The 26,635-nt window shown below is 36.7% G+C and overlaps 1 protein-coding gene across 2 annotated transcripts in view; it reads right to left on the reverse strand.

Moving 5' to 3' along the window:
- Window positions 1-21,656, reverse strand: part of HTR2C (5-hydroxytryptamine receptor 2C) — a 257,024-nt gene extending 235,368 nt beyond the window's left edge. Inside the window, exon 1 of one of the 2 annotated variants that reach the window (XM_049767586.1) lies at window positions 21,268-21,656. The gene's annotated coding sequence lies outside the window, so the exon portion shown is untranslated. Of the gene's footprint in view, window positions 1-21,263 lie in introns of both variants that reach the window. The other variant, XM_049767587.1, reaches the window with a different exon arrangement.
- Between the last annotated feature and the right edge of the window lie 4,979 nt (window positions 21,657-26,635).

Consider the following 26,635-nt stretch of genomic DNA (forward strand, 5'->3'; position numbering starts at 1 on the left):
ATAAAATGAATTTAAAAGTCACAAGAGTCGAGCAAGCATTTCCATATTCTTTCTTCAGTTAAGGAAGAAATTAAACACATTAAACGTTACAAAATAGTCAACAAAATTATGTCAATTGTTATGCTTAAGTATTGTTTTATGTAAAATAATTATAGAGCAGGAATGGATAATATTATTTTACCCAAAGATATTAGCTTGATATTTGATGCTGAAAGGAGAAATAACATTTCAAATTGTAGTGATTTATGTTATTTTAGATATAAAAGCTTGTAGCTTTTATTTGGGAGCCTGAAAAATATCCTAAATATTTCTGCTACAATTTTTCAGGAGGAAAATTAAATTTTGTGTAACACTTGCAGATATGGTTTTTGTTGGTACCACATCCTAGTGTGGTATTTGTGATTAATCTCATGTCTGTACTCAGGAATTGTGTAGTTAACTGTGTGGTTCTGGTGATTGAACCAGGCTTCTTGCATCCAACACATGTACTTCGGACTGCTGAGCAATATTTGTGGACACAGAAACAAAATTATTTCTTTTATTTGCAGTTTATTAACAGGCCTATGTACAGGACCCAAATGAGTAGAGCAATTCCCCATTACAATTAGCTAGGCAATAAAGTGAAGTGCTAATATAAATAGCAAAGATGGTCAAAGTGATGAAATATACATGAAATGATCATTTTATTTGCTTATATATGGATGGATATGGGTATTATTATGCTGAAGGGAATGAGTCAGGGAGAGGGTGATAGACATAAAAAACATCTTTTTCATTTGTGGGATATAAAAAAATATAGTATACTAATAATACCCAGATACAATTGAGATGGGGTCCAGGAGGACCAGTCCATGGTAGGAAGCTTCCAGTATTGCCACAAATATTGGAGCAGTGCAATTAAAGTAGAAACTGGGTTACTTTGACAATGATATTTATAACGGATCACGCTGGACAAGAACTGGGTGCTGAACATACATAAAGTCATAGGCGCAGTATCCCTTCATTAGCAATAGTGCAAACCACAGAGTCTACAACGGAAAAGGGAGCAGAGAGAAAGAGAGAGAAAGAGAGGAAAGGAGGGGCCGGGCGGTGGCGCTGGAGGTAAGGTGCCTGCCTTACAAGCGCTAGCCAAGGAATGGACAGCAGTTCGATCCCCCGGCGTCCCATATGGTTCCCCCAAGCCAGGGGCGATTTCTGAGCACATAGCCAGGAGTAACCCCTGAGCGTCAAACGGGTGTGGCCCAAAAACCAAAAAAAAAAAAAAAAAAAAAGAAAGAAAGAGAGGAAAGGAAAGAGTAGCTAAATGTTTTTCCCAGTCAGGCAGGAAGGAGCTTGTGAGGGAAACTGGAGGCATGATTTGCGGGAAATGTACATCTGTGTAGGGCAGTGCTTCTCAAATAATGGGGCGCACTCCCCCGGGGGGGGGGCGAGGCTCTTTAAAGGGGGACGCGTTTGACCTTGGCAAACACTATCATAGCAAGCTAAGCCGCGTGTTTATGTCTCTGTATGTCTCTGGAGCTGAGAGTTGCTGTGTTCTGCTTCAAACCCTGCTTCGAAAAGCTAGGCATTGCAAAACGTGCTCATTGTAGCCAGTAATCCAGACATCACCTTTGATGAAAAAATCAGCTCAAATTATTTTATATATTTTTGTTTTGCAGGTTAAAGATTTTTTAATAAAGATACTATTTACAGTCGCACGGGGAGTGCTAAAATGTTTTCTTCTTTCTAAAGGGGCGTAGCAGAAAATAATTGAGAAGCACTGGTGTAGGTGAGCATTGTAGTACTGAAACCCAATCATCAACCTTGTAACCACGGTGTTTATATTAAAGGGAAAATATACTAAATATTAAAGATTTTTGTTGGAGTTTCATTGAAATTTTTTGTTTTGGAGATCATACCCAATGGTGCTTAGGGCTTATGCCTGGCTCCGTGCTTAGGGATCAAATCCTAGCTGGCTCCAGGGACCATATTGGCCATGTGCAAAGCAAATGCCTGACCTATTGTACTATTGCTCTGACTTCAAAGGCATTAAAGTATTTTATAAAATCATAAACAATGGCTAACACATTTTAACTATAAAATAAAGTATTGAGCACAAATCTCAAAACCACAGCTTAAATAATTTAATGAAAATACTTGTTTAATAACCCAATGTGTAATGTACTAGAAGACTAAATTATCATGTATTTGATTTCTATACCAGTTCTGATTTTAAATTAGGAAACAACAACTAGGAGTAAAGCTATTTATTTTAACCTAAACTTTAAAATACGCCTCATGCTACTGATTAGAACTAGTGTTCTTGTCTCTAATATGGTTCCAAATGAAACAATGGTTTATTTAAATAAAATATGTGAGAACATACCATAATTACATTAGTGCTATTTGATAATGAATTGGCATAATACATATCATATTTATTTAATTATTTATTTAATTACAGATATACCTTAATTAAAAACACATTCTTTACTAAAATGTTTGTAAAATATTTCTACTTATTATGTTTTAGGAAGCAAAGTTACACAATAGCAATTTAGTGTAACTATGAGATGAGATTCCTATCTGGAGTAATGTGAGTGTGTGCTTGCTGAAAAACTGGTGACAAAATTATTAGTTGTGCAGTACATGCTATGGAAAAACAAATGATCGATATAGATGAGGCGTTCCATCTTCTGCATCTCCATTTTTTTTCTGTACCAACAAAGACAACATTTTAATTTTTTCATTTCAAAACATGTGCTTTTAAACACATTATCATATTCTTTTGGGCATATATGTAAAACGTAGCTGTGACAGCTATTCCTAACAGTTTTGGCTTTAATCTTGAGTGTTTAGATAAGAAAATTAATGAACAGGTAATGACTACTATTTGAAAGGTGATAGTACTGTCAACTGAAAACATCTAGTTTTACAAATATCATTTCTAATCAAGTCGTAATTTTTTGTTTGGTTTTTGAGTCACACCCGGCAGCACTCAGGGGTTCCTCCTGGCTCTAGCTCAGAAATCACTCCTTGAAGGCTGGGGGACCATATGGAATGCCAGGATTCGAACCACCATCCGTCTGCTTACAAGGCAAATGCCTTACCTCCATGCTATCTATCCAGCCCGTCAAATAGTCATTTTAACATCATTTTAACATTGCATTCACAGATTTACTTCACTACAAACTATTCTGTCCCTTTCACAGTATATGTCTTATAGTTCTTGCTTGTTAATACACAAAATGTTGATAGGTTAGGAAACTATACCATATTTTTTAACAGTGTTAATATATTGGTTGTGGGATTATGAACAAAATTATCCTCCTGGATCATGTTTTTATAATTTTATATTGATTAAGATTTTAAAACACGATGATAATGTTTTTCCATGCACATAATACCAATAACACAGCCATCAGCTTTCTGTTTATGTTTTATCTGTTTATGTTTTATCTGTTTATGTATGTATGTATCATTTTATTTATTACTATTATGTTTTATGTACATTATGTTATGTATGTATTATGTTTTATGTTCTACACTGAGAGAGCATAGTGTTTAACTACAAGAATCTTTAGAAGAAAGTAAAATGTTTGTAACCAACCAACTACTGACATTAATAGCAGTAGCCTAACAGGGAGATGACTACTGCAATCAGAACTTGTGAGCTATTTTTGCAATGGTGCAATTTACTTATGAAGGGTTTATTTATTTCAGGTCTCCTGTTAATTTGGTGGGCACCTGTGATAGTTTACAACTAGTTCCATAGCCTCCTTCATAAAAAATAACTTCCCAGAGACCAGAGCTATAGTACAGCAGTAAGTTGTTTGTCTTGCATGCTGCTGACCAAGGTTCAATCTGGCATCATATATTATCCTGTGGGCATTATTGAGTGAACCTATAGTGAACCTACAGTTATACCGTACCTAGCTTAAAGCCCGTAAGCCCTATGAAATGACTGTGAACTCTCTTTGGGGTCACCACCTGGGAAAGGTGTGGCTCCAGCATACTGGTATCTCCAATAAACTGACCCATTTCCTTGTGACTCCACCCTGGATTTAGGTGTATCTACCTGAGACCCGCCCATTTCTGGGCGGGGTCTTGGGAACCAGATATTAAGTTACCTTACCTGCTAGAACACTCCCATTTCCTGGGAGTGGTCTTGGAAAGGTGAGATAAGGCCTTTGGGCCAGGGGATTAGTGACTTTTTGGTCTTTTGCCAGCATGGAGGTCAAAGGGAAGATGGCTGAAAGAAGTTAAGACGCAGGGCTAGCTAAGAATGGCTGAATGCTTAATTGGTTATGATATAGGCCACACATGTGGTGGATAAGGTATGAATAAAGCTGATACTTCCTGATGCCTATCTGAGTGAGTCTGATTCCTGCTGGGACCACCTGAAGATGATGACCTGACAGTTAATGGAGGATGGAGCCACGTGGTCCTGAGCCTAAGGACAAAGGCCTCCATTCACCATCCAAGTCCATCCTAAGGGCTTAATGCAACATTTCCTCATTATCTTTGTTGGTTAGATCTCAAGTCCATAGCTAACACTATCTGTTTATATTTTCCAATTTCAAAAATATTTAAGTGAACATTTATAAAATCTTGGTCAATTTTGAAAAGTATGGAACACTCTAATAAAATTAACTATTTTCTCTGTTTCTGTTTCATTTGACCAACTTGCTTTACCTCTCCCCCATAAACATAATATCCCTTAGATTAATGCTTGTCATCTATCATATCCTCACTGTTCCCAGCTTTTATCTCTGTTTTTATATATACAATCCGAGATTTATTGTATTGTTATTAACTGTTGCTCCCCCAATTCCCTATGCTATTCTTACCTGGATGGTCAGTCCCACCCACACCTGGGAGGGGCTGTTGTTTGGGACAGAGGATAATAGGGAGGCTGGGGGAAGGAGAGCAGACATGCAAATAGGATGGAAGATGAGCAGCAGGGAAGAGGCTACTTAGCTTAGAAGCTTTGTGGCACATGGAGGTTAGGGCCTTGTAATAAAGCTGGATTTCTCCTGAAACTTCATCTGACTGCTTTGTGAATTCGTAGGGACTGCAGGTGCCAGGCAGAGCCAGAGAAAGGCCTCACTACACCAACACCAACACTAGGCCTCATTAGAACAAACTGTGACTTCAGGTTTCTATTACTCTTCCTATTTTTGTGTACTTTTGGGTCATGCTCAGTGATGTTCAGGGCTGATTCCTGACTTTGCACTCAGGGATCATTTTGGCAGTGTTCTGCTATCATATGGTATGCTGGGGAGCAAACCAGATTCAACTTTGTGCAAGGCAAGTGTCCGATCCTTTCTACTTTCTCTACAGCCTTGAACCTTCCTATTTTTTTTAACTTTTTCTATACAATAATAGATTTTCTCTTGGTGACTAGATGGAAAAATGATGCCACTGATAATAATCTTGCTTTATCTATTAGTCTATACACTATACAATTCATATGCACATTCCAGTTATCTAAGATTATGTTTAAAAATAAGTCATCCTGTGATCTCAAGGAAAATTTTGATTGTTCAAAATAACTTTTTCCTAAGTTTCCCACAAACAACTGTTATTTTGCTTTCAGCCTATCCAAAGATAGTTCAGTAGTTTCAGTATAAAAATATGCTTTGCAAATTATAAGAACCCCATTAAGGCTTAATAATGTTTTATTTCTGTTCAGTTGAAATAAGGGTAAAGCAAACACTTAAAGGGACAAATATATCAAAGATTCATCAATAAAATGCAAATACTCAGTTCTCAGAAGAATGAGTAAATAATGGCATTACAAAAGACTTTATTGTACTTTGTTTGAATAACATGAATATTTTGTTTTTAAAAGAAAAGGGTCATAAAAAATGAAGAGGGTCATCGTTTATTCAGGGTTAAAACACAACCACATTCAAGTAGTCAAATATTTTACTGTCTACTTTGATATTTAAAATGGCTAATGTAATGAAATAAAATTTTCATATATATGAAAATGCCTATTTTTTTGTTTTTTTAATTTTTATTTTTTAGTTAACACTATCTTATTGCAGGTATGGTGCCTACTTTAAACACACACACACACACACACATATACACACACAAGCAATCTGAATTCAAGGACCACATATGGCCCCTGAACACCGGAGTGATCTGAGAGCAAAGTTTGGAGTAGTCCTTAGCTTTGCAAAGACGTATGGCCCTAAAACCAAAACAATAATAATAAATGACAACAACAAATACAAGATCTTTACATAATAGTGAAGTATTTAATACTTATGAATCATAAAGCCAGAGTTTAGCTAAATAAATTAAATACTCAAATTCTAATATTTGAAAGTCTATATGTAGTAAAAATGTGCCAGCATTTTGTGATGTGAAACCTTGCAAACTAGAATACCTGATGTGAAATGGAACACTAATATTCTCTCAACTATGGCAATATAACTAAACTATTTTGAAGTGTTTAATTGAATATTAATTAAATATTAATAGTTAATATTTAATTGAATAAGGTGCTCTCAAAGGTCAGCTTTTTATAGCTTTTTTCACAACTTTTTTCTGGCTTATTTCTGGCTTTTTATCATTCAGTTGGAATAAGAAATTTTCTAGCTAATTTGGACTTTTAGTGGCAATATACCCATTAATGCTCAGGATATACCCCTGGCTGTGTGCTCAGGGATCACTTCTGGTGGATCTGCTTCTAGGGATGAAAACTGGGTCTTCTGCCTCCAAAACAGCAACCTTGTAACCAATGTGTAATAAAAATACTAAAAATCTTTAAAAAATTTTTTAGGTTTTTGGATCACACCTGGCTACACGTAGGGATTACTCCTGACTAATCTCTCAGAAGTTGCTCCTGGTAGGCTTGTGGGACCATATGGGATGCCACAATTTCAACCAGAGTCCGTCCTGCGTTGGCTGCATGCAGAGCAAATGCCTTACTTTATTGTGCTATCGCTCCAGCTTCTTAAAAATATGGTCCCCCAAGCCAGGGGTGATTTCTGAGTGCATAGCCAGGAGTAACTCCTGAGTGTCACCGGGTGTGGCCCCCAAAATAAACAAAAAATATTTTAAAGGTAATGAATTCAGAACTGAGGTTGAGACTAGTGGCAGAATCTGTTTGGTATAGTTTTTTTCTAAATAGTATTTGGAAACTGTCTATATAATTTTAGATAGTAGGCGGACAGTTGTTTGGTTTGTTTTATTTTATTTAAATCCATCAAATCAAAATATTTACTTATCTTGAAGCAAGTCTTTAAAATCACAGGATAAAATCACTACAATATGTATTTTTAATCTGAAAGCATAAAAAACAAATATTTTACATATAAGACAGAAAGTGGACCAGTATATTTGTTTTGTTTTAGGTTAGTTAGTACAACAGGTTAGGCTCTTACCTGGCATACAGGCAACCTGGTTTTAATTGAAACCCTGGCACCAGGAGTGAGAGCAGAGCCAGAAATAAGCATTGATCTTATTTGTTCTGTTTTAGAGTTATTTCTTTTGTGTTAAGGATATTAATCTTTTTTTGCCTTCGGCACCCTCCTAAGGATATTAATCTTATTTGTTTTTTTTAGGATTAGATAGTGCAGGAGGTTATGTTCTTGCCTGACATATGGCAACCTGGGTTGAATCATTGGCACCAGGATTGAGAGCAGAACTGGGAATAAGAATTGATTCTGGGGCAACAAACATGCCCTCCAACCCAACCCTATCTACCCAGCACATTTGATCTTCTGAAACTAATTTTTTCTAGTTTGGGGTTATACCCAGCCACCCTCAGGGATTACTCAGCAACTTCTCAATATGTATTATTCAATCATTTTTTTCAAGAATTATTCCTGGTGGTGCTCTAGGTTCTATATGGGCTGCTGAGAATCTAACATGGATCTACTAGGTTCAGGGAAAGTACCTTACCTGATGTGTTATCATTTCGGCCTCACTAAAACTATTCAGAGTACTTGCTTACAATATGATAAAATGCATTCAGTAACAATATTAGGCAGTCCAATACCCCTTGTCAATAAACACAGCCTTTTGCAAATGTACAACTTAGTTTCAAATCAATTCATCATATGCAATCACACACCAAGTAATTTTGGAAAAAACGACCACAGAGTAAATGAAATTTCCTCTATAAAATATACTTTATTGTTTTAGATTTTAGATCACCCACTGAACTCATTTGACTATTCATGTTATGATTTCATCTTTCACATTATCTGTAGTTTACAGATTCATTATAAAACTACATGAAGGTCACTGGTTTGTTTCCTTATAAATAGAGCATAATGAATTGGAGTTGGAATCCTGAAGCTGGTGACTCATGCTTGGATTTGTACATTTAAGAAATGTAATTTGTGGAAAGGAAGTATCCAACCTTCAGTTGTTTCAGATTTCCATTGCTCCAAAAATTAAATATAAAGATTAACATAAATAAGTACACATAGATATCAACTGACAATTCATCTAATTAAGACTCCTAAAGATATTCCACCTCCCACCCTTCCAGCTTGCCTCTATGACTTTATATCCTTTTTTTTTTTTTACTGGCCCACAAACTGTTTTGTTCTGTCACAGGAATTACTTCTGGCAGCTCTGAGTACTATATATGGTGCCACGGATAGAACTGAATTTGGCAAAGTGCAATGCAAGTACCCTATTAACTGTGTAGTCCCAAAAGATACTCCTTTTTACATGATTTTATTTCATTTTCAATATATATTACACATCTATATTTTACATAGTCAATATGCAAAGTATTCATGTATATAGACCTTCTTTATTATTAAAGCCAAAAATGTAATTGTACTTTCTGTTCCTTTTAAAGTTATTAAGTGAGGAATGTTTCTTAAGGACAGTATGATGTAGTCAAAGTTTTAAAGGATATCATTTAATATGCTACATTGTAATTAAGAAACTGTGGACTAAGGCAGAAAATATCACAATTTTATATAATATTTTCAGTAGGTTTTGGTTTCCTCTGTAAGTTTTACTAATTACTATCGGCATGACCTGAACATGGTCAGTGAAGCTCTCTAAAAATGTATTCATCTCTAAAACACAAGTGATGTAAAATCTGAGACAAAATGTCATCAATTTTCTTCAGTTCTCTTTTATTAAATTATTTAATGTTTGTTGTTTTCATAAGACTATTTAGGAATAGTAAACTCTTTACTAATGTTATTCTTCCAACATAAATTATATAACTAATCTAATAAAAATGAGGAAAACATTTTGTATGGGGAACAAATAGTCACTTGCCACCAGACAATTGATTCATCTTATAATCTATAGCTTATAATTAAATATTTATATTCAAACCATTGTATACATAATACCTAAGAATGAATAAAATGCTAATAAATTGCTAATAAAAACAATGCATAAATAATCGTTGTCTGTAGTGACTTTATGCTTTCCATTTATGTAGTTAAAACTACCTAGTCATGGGCCCGGAGAGATAGCATAGTGGCGTTTGCCTTGCAAGCAGCCGATCCAGGACCAAAGGTGGTTGGTTCGAATCCCGGTGTCCCATATGGTCCCCCGTGCCTGCCAGGAGCTATTTCTGAGCAGACAGCCAGGAGCATTGCCGGGTGTGGCCCAAAAACAAACAAACAAAAAACAAAAAACAAACAAACAAAAAAAAACTACCTAGTCCTGGGGCCGTTGAGGTGGCGCTAGAGGTAAGGTGTCTGCCTTGGGAGCGCTAGCCAAGGAAGTACCACGGTTCAATTCCCCGGCGTCCTTCATGGTCCCCCCAAGCCAAGGACAATTTCTGAGCGCTTAGCCAGGAGTAACCCCTGAGCATCAAACCGGTGTGGCCGAAAAAAAAAAAAAAAAGACTACCTAGTCCATGACTGAAAACACAGAGATGCCTAATTCACATGATTAATATTTTTAAGTGCTCAGCAATAGGACAGAACATAATTGACTCTGGAGTCATGAAGTTTTTTTTTTTTTAATTAGGAAGCATATTAGCCATGTCAAAAGTTTTTGTCAGTAGAGCAAATATGTTTGTCTCTATATACTTGACAATAATGAAACAGGCACCTGGGGAAGTTTATTCATATTCATGTTCCTTAATTTTGGGGTCTTTTGCTCATAGAGCACTCATTAATATTTACATTCTATAAGTATCTTTTTAAATGCTCAACTAGTTGAAGTTTTTCTTCATTTAATACACAATTTCCGTCAAATCCTGTGTGAATATTTTCATTCATTGGAATAATACTACTAATTATTTATTCATTTTCTGTACAATCTTTGGAGGACTCAGTGTTGCACAGAACAGAATCTTAATACATATATAAAGCTGAGGAACAGTAAGAACAATATTTCATTTTGGAGATTTTTAATATAAACATACCTAGATATTCTCCAACAAGTTTGATAAGTCACTGATGAACATTTTGATTTCTGTTCTTTTCTCTTTATGAACATTCTCTCCTTTAGATTGTTTTGAAATTCAGTTAAATCTGAGTAGTCTGAATTGCTCTTAACTCTTTTCCTATCAGGCTTGACCTAGTTATAGAAATCTCGAGTAAAATTTATATCTATTAAAGAGCATGTGAAGGTTTTAGGTTTACTTACCCCTGGTAACTAGTTCTAGGTTTACCTTTTTTCACACGAAAACATTAAAATCTAGTAACATTTTAGAAAATTTGACTTCCTTTGTTCAAATCTTAGTATTTTTATGTTCTACTTCAATTTATATCTTCTCATATAAAATTTTCTTAACTATATTTCTAATTTATATAAGCCTAAAGTACTAAACTTAGTACTTTATAATGTCTTTTTTGTTTGTTTGTTTTGTTTTTGGGCGACACCCGATGGCACTCAGGGGTTACTCCTGGCTCTGTGCTCAGAAATCACTCTGGGCAGGCTCTGGGGAACATATGGAATGCTGGAAATTGAACCCCCGTCCAGCTCAGGTCAGCCACATGTAATATGTGTGCCACATATTAAAATATGACTGAATAAAAATTCTTAGTTATTTGAAAATAACTTTATATAAAACAAACATACAACTTTATATTAATTAAAACTAATTAATGGAATTGGCATAATTTCCAGGGGAAAGTAATTAAAATAAAAATAGAACAAGATGGGCTGGAGTGGAAACACACCAAGTATGACATTTTGCCTTACTCAGAGAAGACCCAAGTTTAATCTCTTACATTCCATATGCTCCCCTGAGCCTTCCAGAAGTAATTTTTGAGCACAGAGCCAGGAGTAAGCTCTGAGTGCAACTGAATGTGGCCAAAAGAAAAAAAATAAAAAAACAGATCAAGTTATAAATAGGATTTTCTTCTAATTTCTACATTCTGGACTACAAATTCAATAAAGAAAATAGTCCTTTTTAAAGAAAGCATTTGATATAGGAGAATAAAGGATCGCATGAAGTACAATTAGAGACATTAAGGCCAATATCTTTTTAAAACTTTCTTGCTTTTATGAATCCTTGTATATAGTAAATTATATATTCAATTAAATCTAAGAATAGTAAAAGAATAAGATGCGTCAAATCATGAGACTCATTCATAGCCAACATTGATATCAATGAATAAAAATATATCATAGCCGACAAGGTATCACAGCCAAAAATATATCAATGAATTCTGATAAAAAAAATCTCCGCAAAAAGTTGCGTTTGTGTTAACAAAATTCAATACTTGAATCTTGTTGCATTGTTTTGGGTTCTCTCTAGTACTTCTCTGGAGCTACTGAACATTTCCCCTGATGCAGGTCTAATGCATTCCCATGCTCTACCCTCTCTCATGTTTTGCTTCTTAGGGCCAGCACTGTGTTTGGGGTAAACTAGAACTATACGTGGTGGACCTGGGGGGGCATGGTAAGGATAAAACTTGGAACACTACATAAAGGAATAATGTTCTTTAGTCATTTGAGCTACTGCCTTGCCTGTTTACATGAAAACTAATGGACTAATTCTAGGCTAATTAATTCTTCAATTAAAATATCTCTGTAGTATTCTTTGAAATACTTAGTATCCACAACAGATGAGTGGATCATGATGATATGGTACATATAGATAACAAAATACTACGTAGCTCTGAAGAATGATGCAGTCATTGAGTTCAGTGCAAAATAGATGGAAATGGAAGATATTTTAAATGAAGTAAGCCAAAAGAAGGATAAATACAGGATGATATCACTTAAATATAAAAAAAAACTGTATGAAGGAATACAATGAATTTTTTGTTGTTTGTTTTTGTTATTTTGGGGGGGCCATACACGGCAGAGTTCAGAGGTTACTCCTTGCTCTGCTCTTAAGAATTACTCTTTGAAAAAAAAAAAGAATTACTCTTTGGGGACTGGAGAGATAGCACAGTGGTAGGGCATTTGCCTTGCAAACGGTCGACCCAGGACCAACGGTGGTTCGAATCCAGGCACCCCGTGCCTGGTAGGAGTGATTTCTGAGCACAGAGCCAGGAGTAAACCCTGAGCGCCGCCAGGTGTGGCCCAAAAACAAACAAAGAATTACTCTGTGAAAGCTCAGGGGACCATATGAGATGTCTGTGATCAAATCCACGCCGGCCTTGTACAAAGAAACTATGCCGCCTGCTGTACTATTGCTCCAGCACTAAGAATACAATGGTTTTTTAATGAGAGTTATATAAAATTCTCTTGGCCCCAGAGTATAGTGAGAACAAAATAAATTGAGTGAAGAGAAGAAAGACATGTGAAATAACAGGAGAGGGCTAAGGAGACACGAGTGCATTGGTGATATTAAGAAAGGACATCCAAGCCAGAGTCAACCACAAAGAAATTATGAGATCCAAATTTTAACAACCAAACTTATGTTATGATAGTAGGCCTGGGCAAGGTTGCTGGTGGCATAGGATGGACTCTGGGGGCATTGGTGGCTTTTGGCACTGGTGGTGGGATTGGTGCTGAAATATTGTATGACTAAAACTTATCTATAAATAACTTTGGAAATCACAATTCTCTAAATAAAAATTTTTAATGAAAGCTTTTTATAAGGCTAAAGAAAGATTGTTTAAATAGAAATTACAGAAAATAGGCATATATGAATATATAACTAGATATTAGAATAAAACTTATTTTATAAGTTTGGGAAAATAAAATTTCAATACTTGCATTGTATGCAAGCATTGATAATGTACTTGCAAGTAACAGGGCCTGCATTAAAACAAATATTAATATTGATATTTTGAAATAGATAATATAATGTTATCAGAGTTGTGATTATCATTGGTAATGTGTTTAGGGTCTTATTTGTGTCATATAACTAGGAAAAGTGTAACAAATTAAGAAATTCTTTAAAAAAAAACTGAAAAATGGTAAGGGCTAGAGAGTACCGCAGGTAAGTTTTCTGATATTGGTTAGATTCCTGGTACTTCTAGAAATAACTCCTGAACATAGATACAGTAATAGTCCCTAAACAATGCTAGGTAAATTTCTATGTGTCCCTAAAACGCTCCTAAAAGAGTAGGGGAAATTTAAGAAAATGGCTTGATTGACTTTTAAGTCTTACTTGGCTAAATATAAACAGAGAGACAGACTTAAACGTTATTATGAAGAAAGGTATTCGAATTTTGTTTGATATTTTTTCAAAACAAAGAGCTTAGCATCATTCTGTATTTATTTGGCTTAAATGTATGTAAATAAATGTCCTCTGTAGGAAAAATGTCACTTTTCATCACCCCCAATATAACTCAACTTCTCTCTCTAAACATATAAATATATATACACATCAACCTTCCCACATATACACTTTAGATAATATGTAACTGTAGTCTTAAGTACTTTCATAGTTAAGCAGGAAAAATAAAACACAAATTAAAAAGATGATGCATATAAAACGTAGACACCATGACTGACATATGGCAGACTCTGAACTCTAAACTGCATGCTAAATTAACACATATGTGTCATGCTGTACAATGTGCTAAGTGCTAGTGAATGGTATCAGCACTGAGAAATATTACATTCTCAAATTTTAAATACTAGCATTTTTATTTGTGTAAGTACAAACCTAGATTAATTTAAACAAGGTCAATGGTTTTCATGCAGAAGCTACAGAATCATTAACAAATCTGAAATTTATGCATTGCTATAGGCATTATCATTTGTATAAATACCATTTCTCATCCCTGCACTTACACTTTAATAAAACAGCACAACTTTCTCTTTATTAATCTTGAGACTGTGCACCATTTCTCAAGGACATCTAATATTTTAAACTCTTTATATCACTACCCACCTTGTCATCATTTTTATCCTGGTATCTGACAGCTAATTTGGCCTCAAGTTACTATTTACCTTTCATATTTTCTGCTCAAGCATTTGGAAGCATTATTTTGTGCTACTATGATGGGAGTAAAGGGTGAGTATATTTGAACATATGATTAGTGAGTTATATAAAATAAATTTAAATTACTAACCCTAACATCCTAAAATTACAATAGAAATTTTAAAAGGCATATATTGGAGAAGTATTTTCAAATAAAATTCTGAATCTGTATTGAATTTAGTTGAAAGTAGACAGAAAACACTATTTCAAGTATGGCACCAAAGCAGAAAAGACAGTAAATATTTCAATTATGTAAAAGTAGAGAAATTTGCAGAAGTGATATTTAATTTTTTTCTAATACTATGTGTTGACATGAATGTATTCTCCAGAGATCAATTTTAGTTTATTTTATTGTTTTACTCTGAATGAGACACCATATACCCCTTATGACTAAAAAATTGTGTATTTATTCTAAATAAACATAGACTTTTGTTTAAAATAAAACTAAATAAAGAGTGACAGCATTGATTTTCAGCAACACATTAATGAACTCACATTTAGGATTCTCCATTAAATGCTGACATTGAGTTAAAATTGAATACCACATTAGTATATTTTGAGATAATTATAAGGACTGCTTAAACTAATTAGAATACTCTGAAAGTATTTTGTATTTAATGCAAGCATTGTGAATATCGGTAACAATTTTTGTATTCAATACAATGCGATTTTTCTGAGCATCACTTGGGTTAGCCCTGTAGCATTAACAATATTTATTTTTGCTCTAAATTGGGACATGGATGTCCAAGTGCATTGTTACATACATGTTTATCCCACTATCTTTCAAGCAGGTTCCTGATGACTAATAGACATTCTTTGTAAGAATATCCTCATTGTCACATGCAAATATGGTTAATCAGAGACTAGTGATTATATAATCTCAAACCAAAAAATATCTAATTCCTAAACAGCAGCAGTGATATTACTACTGAAAAGCCTGGTGTTTGAAATCAAAACTGTCTGATTTCAAACTTTGTTTTGGTCATTTAGTTTGAGTGAATTTTAACCTCTTCGTGGTTAAAAAATTTCCCCTCTGCAAACTGAGGCCATTAGTGCCTTCTCATATGGAAGGCCTGTGGTTTATATGAGTAAATCCATTTAAAAACACTTAGAATATGTTCAATGCTAATTGCCACCATACTTTAGTTCTTTTATGAGGAACAATTTCTGCTAATGTGGACAATTCTGATTTTGATTACAGAAATCTATACCTTAAAATACTAAGCAGCTCTTGATTGCTGAAAATATAAGATATTTACAAGTTATTTTTACACATCTATAAAAATATTTAAACAGTTTAATATTGACTACCAGGCATTTATGAGTGACTTTAAGGAAAATTCGATTGAATACAAGATACATGAAATAGAAAACTGTAGCCAATTTGGTCATTTTAGTTGTTTTCTAAACATTGGTTGAGTAATTTTCAGTGCAGATTAATTTTCATTTTATATATCTTCATATTGCTCCCATCTTTACATCTTGCCAAAAATAATGCTGGTTCAACTTAAAACACTCACCTTCTCTTCCTTATTCCCTATTAAGCTGCCTCATTAACCTTGAAAATGTACATTTATTACTCACCTTCATTCTTCTCCGGTTCAGTTCACCACCATGCACACCACAATAAAATTGCCCGAATCTCTTACTATATTTTAGTTTTATTATAAAATAAATACTACCTTGGGGCTGGAGTGATAGTACAATTGCTTTAATGGCAAATGACCTGGGTTTAATCCCCAGCATCCCCTAAGAACTCCTAAACCCACCATGAGTGATTCCTGAGAACAGAGCTAAAAGTAATCCCTGGGCACCACCAGGGGTGACCCAAAAACAAACAAAAATTACTACCTTTAATTTTTGTCTGCCAGACTATCTCTTATCCTAGTGGGCTAGAGTCCTACATTTGAAGAATAAAAATGAAAATTAAAATTAAGGTACATAAAATGCCAACTATTGATTTTCTCTCTTTATGTAAAAATAAACTCAAGTAGAGTGTTAGTATCACTGGAAATGGGGTGGAAACCAGGATCACATGAACCTTTAATGAAAATAAGTAAAAAGGAAAGTTCGGTTATTTTCATATATGAGTTGATATATTTCATATATGATTTGTGTTGAAGATATTGTCCTGTCACAAAGTTACCTTTATCTGAAATATAAGGAACACAAAGTTTCTTCTATATGGAGGCCAAAAGAAATCATGTAAGATAATAAAAAAAGACAGATTTTACCATTGTTGAGAGCTTCATGTTGTAAGTTTATAAGATTGAATTTACTGATTAAACTTTGCAGAACAGTTGTGCTTATTTTTTGTGATACAAAAGCAAAAGAGCTAATTATTCTTAATAGATAATTAGTATTATAATTAGGGATAGAGCAGAAGTATATTCATACGGGTATCACAGTAGATTCTATTTACTCTATAGGTATGATAGGATGATTGAGGAAAATAGGGACTATAAAAATGGAAGAAAATTGAAAACTGTCCCAGTATAGAATATGAGTTTAAGAATATAGGAAATGAGTTGACATATATTATAAACATGTAAAACCTTCGCCGAGCAGTACTGAAGGCTCATCTGAGAATTGAGGGTATAAATTAATTGTTTTTCTAGGATATTTCTTTAATTCTTAGCTAAAGAGAAATATAGATGTTTGGGGAATAGTAAGCAGAAGAAGAAAATAATGAAATTGCCACTTCATGCATGCATTTGAGATCCTGCTTCCACTTTACTATATACGCATAGAAAAAATCAGAAAGGGCTGCCAAGAATGCCCGTGAGTGTTAGTTTTAAATCTGGAAGTGACTGTCTAAATGATGGTGCAATTAACCTTTTAGTTAGTCTCAACATTGTCTTAATTGGTGATTAGTAGATTGTTTTTCCACAATGTGCTTAGAATATTAGGAAGCATTATTGAGTTTGAAATAATAACAGGGAAGAAATGATTGACATGATGAAACACTCACATGACAGGTGATTGGTAGTTTCATTTGAGGATTCATTGTTATAAATGTTGTAGACAAGAACATAAGTGATACAGAGTTGTGACAAATTCATAAATAATAGCAATAAATGGGCTTTTGTAATAACAATGTAAAAATTGTCAAATTTTAATACTTATGTCTCACATAAGAATTATCAACATATATGTGAATATATTATATATACTAGGTAATATAATATTAAAACCCAATATATGACTTTTCTAGTTTACTCATATATACAGAGCATTATTTACTAATCTTTGGTTTGGGGTCACATTTGCCTTGCTTAGATCACTTCTGGCTCTGTGCTTTGTGATCACTGCAGGCTAAGACTTGGGGGGGTCCATGTAGGGTTCCAGGAATTAAACTCCACTCATTCTGGTTAGCTAGGTGCAAGGAAAATGCCTTACATGCTATACTATCATTCTTGTTCTAGAATTTATTATTTCTTTAACTTAAAAACTTTCTTATTATTATTTTTTGGTTTTTGAGTCACACCGGTGGCGCTCAGGGGTTACTCCTTGTTGTACATTCAGAAATCACTCAGGGCAGGCTCAGGGGATCATATGAGATGCCTGGATTGAAACCACTGTCCTTCTGCATGCAAGGCAAATGCTATCTCCATGCTATCTCTCGGGCCCCTAACTTAAAAACATTCTAAGTTTTACTATGTAGTTTAATAAAACAATCTCAATAAATGTCATATTCTCATTTCAATGAAGCATACCACTGTTTTATATATATATGTATATATACATATATATACATATATATGTATGCTTCATTGAAATGTTTTATATATATATATAAAACAGTGGTATGCTTCATATATATATATATATATATATATATATATATATATATATATATATGGTGATTGCAGGGCCGAAGAGATAGCACAGTGGTAGGGCATTTGCCTTGCACCCAGGTGATCCAGAATGGATGGTGCTTCGAATCCCGGCATCCATATGGTCCCCTGGGCCTGTTGGAGCAATTTTGAGTGCAGAGCCCTGAGCACTGCTGGGTGTGCCCAGAAACCAAAAAAAAAAAAAAAAAAAAATAGATGATTAGAGCTGACCAAATAGTCTGTAGTTTAAGGACTCTATTATTTAGGACTTATTTACCAGGGCACTCAACTGTTTTTTTTTTTTTTTTCGATAATTGACCTTGAAGCATTTTAAAGAGTAACTGAGGGTACTTGATGTTGGTTACTGATAAGAGCTCCCTCTAATTTTCTTAAACAAGTCACTCCTAATACTAGAGATGTAATGCTATTAATCAAACTGAGCTATGGAATAAATTTTCCAGGGAAGTGCTCATTCTATAAAATATTGATGGTAGCTACTCATGTTTCTTAAACCATTAATGATTAGTCTTATTTTATATTATATGTTACATTTCATAGATATCACTTATGTTATTCTTTCCAAGTAGGCTTGAAAGCAAAAAGAAATATTTCTTATTTCTTGGCCTTAGTCTAGAAGAATACCTTGAGAAATGAAAAAAATCAATAATACTAATGAAATGGGAAGACTATTTCTTTTGCTAGGCTTTTACTAGGTTATATAAAACATGCTATATCCTGGTGTCTCAGCTGCAAAATTGCCAGCTTTTTTCATTATTAATTCAGCTAAGATTGACATAATATTATATAAAGATGTCATCACTGTCAAACTTCAGACGCAGGTCCTTTAGGAAAGCATAGGGTTAATAAAGTTCTGCGTAGACACAAAACCTCTATACAGATAAAAACACTACCAGTGTTAGCTCAAATACCCCAAATTATACCTTATATTGCAATCACAAACCTTATCCACCTTCTGAATTTCAGCACTTTCCTTGAGCTTGTGTTTGTAATTATTTAAGGCTATTAGGAAAAAAGTCATGAGGGTGAGACAAATACATATGTCATTTCCTGTCCAGAAGGCTCAGAAAAAACATATTCAGGAGGAAAAAAATCATAATAACAATTTTTATAATTGTTTTCTTTCTCAATAGATTATTATTAAATTCCCTTCACTCAGAAGGGGTGTTTAAGTAATTATTAAAGATCAAAATATCAATGTGCAAAGAAATCATGACCAAATATTGCAAACATATACATATATGACGGTCGTGGTAGAATCAGTCATTCTTCCTGTGAATTAAAATGCCAGTTAACCTTTTCTACTGTATATAACATATGTTAATATAGACATATCAATTAAGTGAATTCCTTGTTTCTAAAGACATCATAATTTGCATGTCTGATATGTAGAAAGCCAACTCCTTTTCCACCTCTATGTGAAATCACAAATTTTTATTGACTGAGGAGCCCTTCACCCCACCATCATTTTAATAGTGTCATCCTCCCCTTTCTCAAGCTCTATTCCCCATACCTCAGACAATGTCTTTTGTTTATCTTGCCTAAAACGTGTGTGGTTAGTAGCATATAGGGATCAGCAGTTAGAAATGTCCTTTGGGGGGACTTGTGACAAATATTCACAAAGGAACAGTAACCCGTACTGGAAATGATTCTCCAATTTATTTTAGACATTCTCTAATTGCTAAATGTATCCTTCTGAATGAGAGTGGAGAGAGGCTTACTCTCTTAAAAAAAAAGGAAGTAGGTGGTTTATTTGGGGGGGGGGGTCTAAGGGACAGTATACAGGGTTCTTGCTTTGTATACAGCTGACCCCTGACCCCCTGCACCTCATAGGTTTACCCACCCCTCAGCCTGGCCAGGAGTGTTCCCTGAGTGGAAAGCCAGGGATAAGCTCTGAGCACCACCAGGTGTGACCAGAAAAAAAAAAGGGGGGGGGGATTTTCGGAAAGGATGCAAAACATTTGTCACCTCAGGTCACGTACTACCTAAAAGGAAGAAAAGGCAAGGGGGCACGGCGCGGAAAAGAAAGAGACACACACTCATTTCGAATGACGAACTTTATGTGATTCGCAGGCATGTCGACTTGTTCTCCTGGGTCGCAGTTCCGAGGTACACGGATGAGATTAACTCGTCTGCTTCAATCGAGCAAAGGAAGTGGATTATGAGATCCATGGAGCTGGAGACGTCTTGGCGAATTTTTTTCAATCACTAAAACTGTCTGTCACCCACTGACTTAAAGAAAGCTCAGCCATAGACTCTCTAGGGCTTTTCTTTGAATATTCTCTTTTTAAACTTACGTGACCAGCAGCGCTGTTCAAACGCAGCCCACAGCTGTGAGACCAAGACACAGTTCCGCAGTGTTTATCTCTCCAAAGCTACCAACCATTGTTTATTGACACTCTGGGGGAAATTTGGGTCGATTTACAAAGAGAATGTATTAGGATAGCCTCGCTCCCCCCTCCCCACCCCGCTACTGTTCCGATCTTTGCCTCCCTCCCACTTGTCTGAAATCGGATTTATCACTCACTCACTCACACACACACACACACACACACACACACACACACACTCACGCACACACGCACGCTCGCACGCACACCCGCACACCCCAAACCCAAAAGGCCAGATCGTGCACCCTCAATCCATTTGCCTCCTCTGCGTCCAGAACCTCTGCTATTAGTCACCCCAGATGAGTTACCCTCTAATCCCCTCGCCTCTTCAGACCCCCCCACACTCAGCTCACTTGCCACCCCCCCCCTTCTCTATTTCTCGCCTTCCCTCGCATTCTTCTTCTGGAACCCCTGCCTCCTCTCAATCTTGAACTCTCTTCGCAGCTTTGCCTCTCCTGCAAGACGGTGGCGCCCCTCTGCCCCCCCCTCCCAGCCCTGTATCCCTTTCCAGAACCCCAAGATTGGCGCGTTTGGAAATCTTTCCCTTTCCACCACCTCCCCCGAGTGCGGTCCTCTACATCGCACCAAGTCGGGACTTCTCCTGGCTTCCCGTGCCCCCCCTACCCCCAACTCCAACACCCCCAGCCCAAACTGGGGGTATCGTCTGTCCAGTTAGCGATGTCGCTGGGGGAAACCAACTTACCACAAGCTCCGGGAAGACTACGCAGCGGTCGGCGCAGCAGCGGCTCGAGGAGGAAGATGGGGCTCGGCTGCAATCGCCCAGCGGAGCCCCAGGACAGTCTAGTGCGCTGCTGTGCGCTGGCGCCTCCAAGGAGGAGGGACGGAGGGACCTCAGCACGAGTGGGATGGCCGGCGAGGTCCCTCTCCTGGGCGACCGTGCGCCCCCCGGATGGGTTTGGCACTGGCTACTCTAGCATAGCAACTGACCACCTCCAGCATCTCTGCGCAATTCGCATTTGGTTCTTCTCCGGTGGTCCCTAACTAACTACACTATTCTACACGGACGAAGGCCATCACGCGAGCGCCACGACGATCCCGACGATCTCGACGACTCCAGCGACGACAGTGTCCACGACGGAGGCAGGAAGGACAGTTCGCAGGCTTCGGCAAGGTAAGGGGCAAGCCGACCTAAGCAGCCGACCAGGAGGACATTGGAGGTCTCCCAAGGCTTTCTTGGAAAGACTCCTGGACCCTCCTGGGCAGGCAGCCTCTCCGGTGCGCACCGGAGCGCCTACCCGGCTCCCACCGAGCCGCACAGCGCTTTTGAGCGAAATGCAGGATGAGGGGAGGGGCCAAGAGGGACCAATCAGCACACAGCTTTACATTTGCCCCCCCTCGTTTCCCCCCATCCTCTATCCCCTGGCGGGGTGCCTGTTAGGACCGGTCTCTGAGGATCTCGATCTCTAGAGCTTGAGATCTCTGAGACTGCCCACCGGGGTGATTAAGTTGGTGGTGAGACCCCTGCCAGAGTAGTGAGAGGAACTGGAGACAGTGGAAGTGGGCTAATCTCAAGAATGAATCCTGAAACTTTCAAAGTACGAGGGAGACAGAGACAGGGGGAGAGAGAGAGAGAGACAGACAGAGAGAGAGAGAGAGAGAGAGAGAGAGAGAGAGAGAGAGAGAGAGAGACAGACAGACAGACAGACAGACAGACAGACCCCTCAACTGAGCATTTTAGATCAAAAACACTTATTAAATCTTGTAGGCTTATACCCACTTCTGACATTCCTTTGGAAAAATATTCTCTGCAATTCCTTTCTTTGCTTCAATAGGAGTGATTTGGGGGGAAGCATTTGCAGGATCAAATAGATTTTGTGCACAACAGTAATATAGCCGTGTTTATAAGGCCCAAATTCCCACCTTCATTCAGGTTTCCAAAGGCAAAGAAGTAGGGAAAAAAGAAAAAAAAAGAAAACACTGATCTTCTACAAGAAGACCAGACTAAACCCCCCAAAAATGCCGTTTCATTTTTTTCTTAATAACCTTCACTCAGCTAAAAGTCTGTAAAGATGATAGCCTGAGGCAGCTCATTGAGACTTCAGAGGCAAGCCTATGTCTTCCTCTTTAGTACAGAGCCTGGGGCCCTGCAGCCGGAAGTCAAGGTTACCTGACAAGGGTGAATCACAGAAGCTCCTCTTTAGCAAATAACGGGGTGCTGAGTGGAAACCCAACCAGCAAAGCTCTCTAGGTTGGCAGGTGCCTGCGAAGTCTGTCAGCGGGCCAGCGAAGGGTTAATTGGATACTCTAAACCACATTTCTTCCGAGAAGGATGGAATGGGTGGACAGGATGAAGGACAGATGGAGGTCATCAGATGTCTGTGGAGTCTCCTGGAGTCCTGTGCACATTTTTAAGGGACCGTGGATTAGAGAAATCCAAAGTGATTGTTCAAAATTAGAAATCTCTGGACAGAAGAACGATAGCAGAGTCTGAGGGAGAAAACTTATTACCGGGTCTCAGAATAAAAAAGAAAAAAGTCATTTTATGGAGGAAGCAATAGGAAAGCCATGCACACCGTAGAGAGGGCAAGAGAGATTTGGACCTGTCACTGCTCCGGGGTCTCAGGCTGCTTCGTTCGGAGCTGTCTTTTGATCTGGACAGGAACTCTTTTGATCATTGAAGTGCAGTGGTCGAAATTGGACCCCTTGCGTATTGTGTTAAGAGACAAATCTCTCTGTACCGTCATTTCCTAAATTGGACAAGGAACTATTACTGTTACTGTTGCTCGGCACGCACACACTAAATTCAGCCACTTTGCAGGGTTATAAATTTTAAACTGTCATTACACGTTACCGGGACCCAAGATAGGCTTTCCCAAGCAAAGATCTGGTTGTTTTTGGGGTTTTTTTTTTTGTGTGTGTGTGTGTTCTATTTTGTTTTTTGTTTTTGTTTTTTTTTCCTTCTTGCAACTGTTGAATGCTATACAGGTGGCAACGTGTTTGCAGCCATATTCGCGGGCTATGCAACACTTGCATCCTTAGAAATGCTGTCTGTGTTCGCCACCCGTAATTCACAAGTATTAAAAGAAAATGCATGCATTCTCCTTTAATAAGTATGCACTTTTTAAAAAATAGCCGCAAATGCCCTTTATTCCTGTGAGCACGAAAGGCTTTGTCCTACTTTTTCTGACGGGACTTAACATTTTATTTGGTCAGAGTCAGGTACTGCTTTTCCTGGGAAAACACTATCAATCATGGTGATAAATCCCTCTAAGGCAAAACGGACTCTTCGGAGCTGAGCCTTGAGATAGCTCCCCGGGATATCCGGGAAGGGAAAGGAGAGACCCTTCCACCCTCATCAGCATGGGAAAAGGATTAACCACCCATCAGCGGACTTGATGGGGAAGCCTTGCGGGGTGATGATGATGGTTTACTAATGATAATCATCACTATTGTCATCACATCTCCTTGAAGCTGTCCTTCCATCTCTATTAGAGAAAAAGGCAGCCAGGGTGTCTGGAACTCACCTAGGGACTGGAAGATGCCATGGAAAATTAACTACGGGCTTCCAAACCGGGCTATATGTAAATGGACTGCAACTGTCTCTGTCATGGGCGCTCGTCCGCCCTGTGGCCAGTTACTGTTAGAACGGAGCAGAATTTTGTTTTCAGTCTTTGGTGCCAGCTAAATTGCTTTGGTTCCCAGGCAAAAGGCGGGCGGACTGCTTCTTCAGCCACTCGAGCCTTCTAAGATAGTCAAGGAGTGCTGGCAGATCTCATCACCATTGGAGCTTCCATCAATGCTCACTAGAATACAGTGTAAAGAAAAACTTTGAGGCTGACCAAGCAAACTTAAAATGAATCTATTCAAGGGTCTTTCATAAAGAGATTTTTTTTCTTCCAGAATCCTTGCCTGTAATTTCCCCGAAATTATCCCTCCCCCCACACAGGTTTTCATTGATTTTCAGAGCTTTTAAAAAGTGGTGCCTGGGAAAAGCCTACATTTGTTGTGAAATTCTGGAATTTGATATAAAACCTCAATTCTCCGGGACAGGTTCCAAAACTCTTTACCCAATACATCTACTACTTTTCCAATACATCTTTCCAAAACATACCTTTTTCAGAAACTGATTCAAACATTCAAGACATAATTAAATAAGACTTCTGACTATAGTGAGGTCAATTTTTTTTATCATTTATACATAATAGTAACCTACTGGTACAGTTTTCCTACTTCTAATTACTATTCCCTTTCTTGATAGAGAAATCCCAACTCAAACAAACACAAAAGAAAATGGTCTGTGCTGGATTTTAAAGTGAATCTTGGAAAAGTATTTGAGGTAGATATTTTTGTAAAGAAGGTACTCAAAAAAATCTAATAGAAGAGTCCCCCATTCCCTTCTCTTGTTTACTATAGGACATAAATGCAAGCCACTTTGGCATTCTGCCCACCCATATGCTTCAATTTTTAAGAAAATCTTGAGGTGTTTTTGGGATGATTTAAATTAGTTTGGTAATTGTATAACTGTATCAAATAATAGATATAGCATTCCATATTATGACTACTTGGTCAGTTCATGAATATAGTCAAAAGACCATCCTTGATGAATAAAATATCCAAACTGACACAGTTTCTTCTTTATTTTTTTATGTAGGTCCATTGAATAGACAAACAAAATCCTAAATATCAATGATTCCTAACAAAAGGATACTTTTCAACCTGGTAGGATTATTTTTAATGAAATATAAAGCAGATGTTCTTCAGGAAGGCAGGGGGCAGTCTCTGATCATGACAGCCTTCCAGTGCAAGGTATTTGGAAAAGATCCCCTCTTATAGCGAAAAATAACAATGAATTCTGTTTTTCTGATACCCTTGTTAGTGTGAGGAAAAAGAAACTGTAAGTCTTTTGGGAAGATTTGATAAAGAAGGACCTACAGACACGGTTTTGCCACTACTTCTCAAACATATTTTAAACTATCTACAATATTTCTCTTTTTTTTCAAAATGTGACTAGGAGCAATGACATTACATAGGATGAAATTGTATTTATAGATTTTAGTCATCCGTATGATGAAAAATACAAAATGCATTTGTATATTTCTGTAGGAAAGGGCATGAACACTGTTAGCTTTTTCAAAGAAGAAAAATAGCTAGGCAATGTTCTTTAAAGAAGAATGCCATGAAACACATTCCTGGTCAAATGAATGCATACGTTTCACTCAATTAGCAGAGTATGAAAAAGATAGTGATTAGTATTATTTATTTTAAATTGAACTAGGGTTTAACAGGCAGAGCAATCGTGTTTTCCTTTCATTTTTCACTCAAAACTAACTGCTCGTCCCTGAACCTTGCTACCTCTCTCTCTTTTATATTCTCCTCTATATTCTCTCTTCTATGTTCTCTCTCTATATTCTCTCTTTTAGATCACTTTGATTTCTACTGCACATTCCTGTAGTACTCATGACTTTTACAATGCAGCAAATCATTTGCCGTAGAGTCATATTTAAAATAAGAGTTTTCCAACAGTTTTTCTGTAAATGAATCTTTTAGTATATTACTTCAAATAAGATTCATTGTCTTGGATTGTTGCCTAATTTCATCTTTTGTGTCAGAATTGTCACTTCTGCTAAATTAGTAGTATTAGAAACAATGAATTAATTACTAATTTCATCTTCTTTGTTCTCATCACTTCAAAACTACACATGAGGAATATAAATAAGAATGAGTAATATAAACTGTTATCACAAAAGAAGTTTGATTGAAAAAAAGATTGATTGAAAGGTCAATAGGAGAAAGATGATCAAAACCTGAATTTCTCAATGTTTTAAATATAAAGACTTTAATATGTGACACTGCAGGAAAAGAAATTAAGAATGATTTACCTGATCAAGAAGACATTTAATAGAAATAAATGAAAGATGCTGAACTTTGGCTACCAGCAACTTCACACACAAAAATGTTGTGGAATTATTTGGCATCAGGATCAACAAGTCCTCAGTGAAAAATATTGTCCAAAAACCTAATTTTTTTCTTGGGACTTTGCAATTTACATGAAGAAATTCTACTTGTCTTTTGTAGGCACATTATATTTTAAGGAAAAAAAGCAATAGATT

Source organism: Suncus etruscus, chromosome X (genome assembly GCF_024139225.1).
Source record: "Suncus etruscus isolate mSunEtr1 chromosome X, mSunEtr1.pri.cur, whole genome shotgun sequence".
Classification (NCBI taxonomy): domain Eukaryota; kingdom Metazoa; phylum Chordata; class Mammalia; order Eulipotyphla; family Soricidae; genus Suncus; species Suncus etruscus.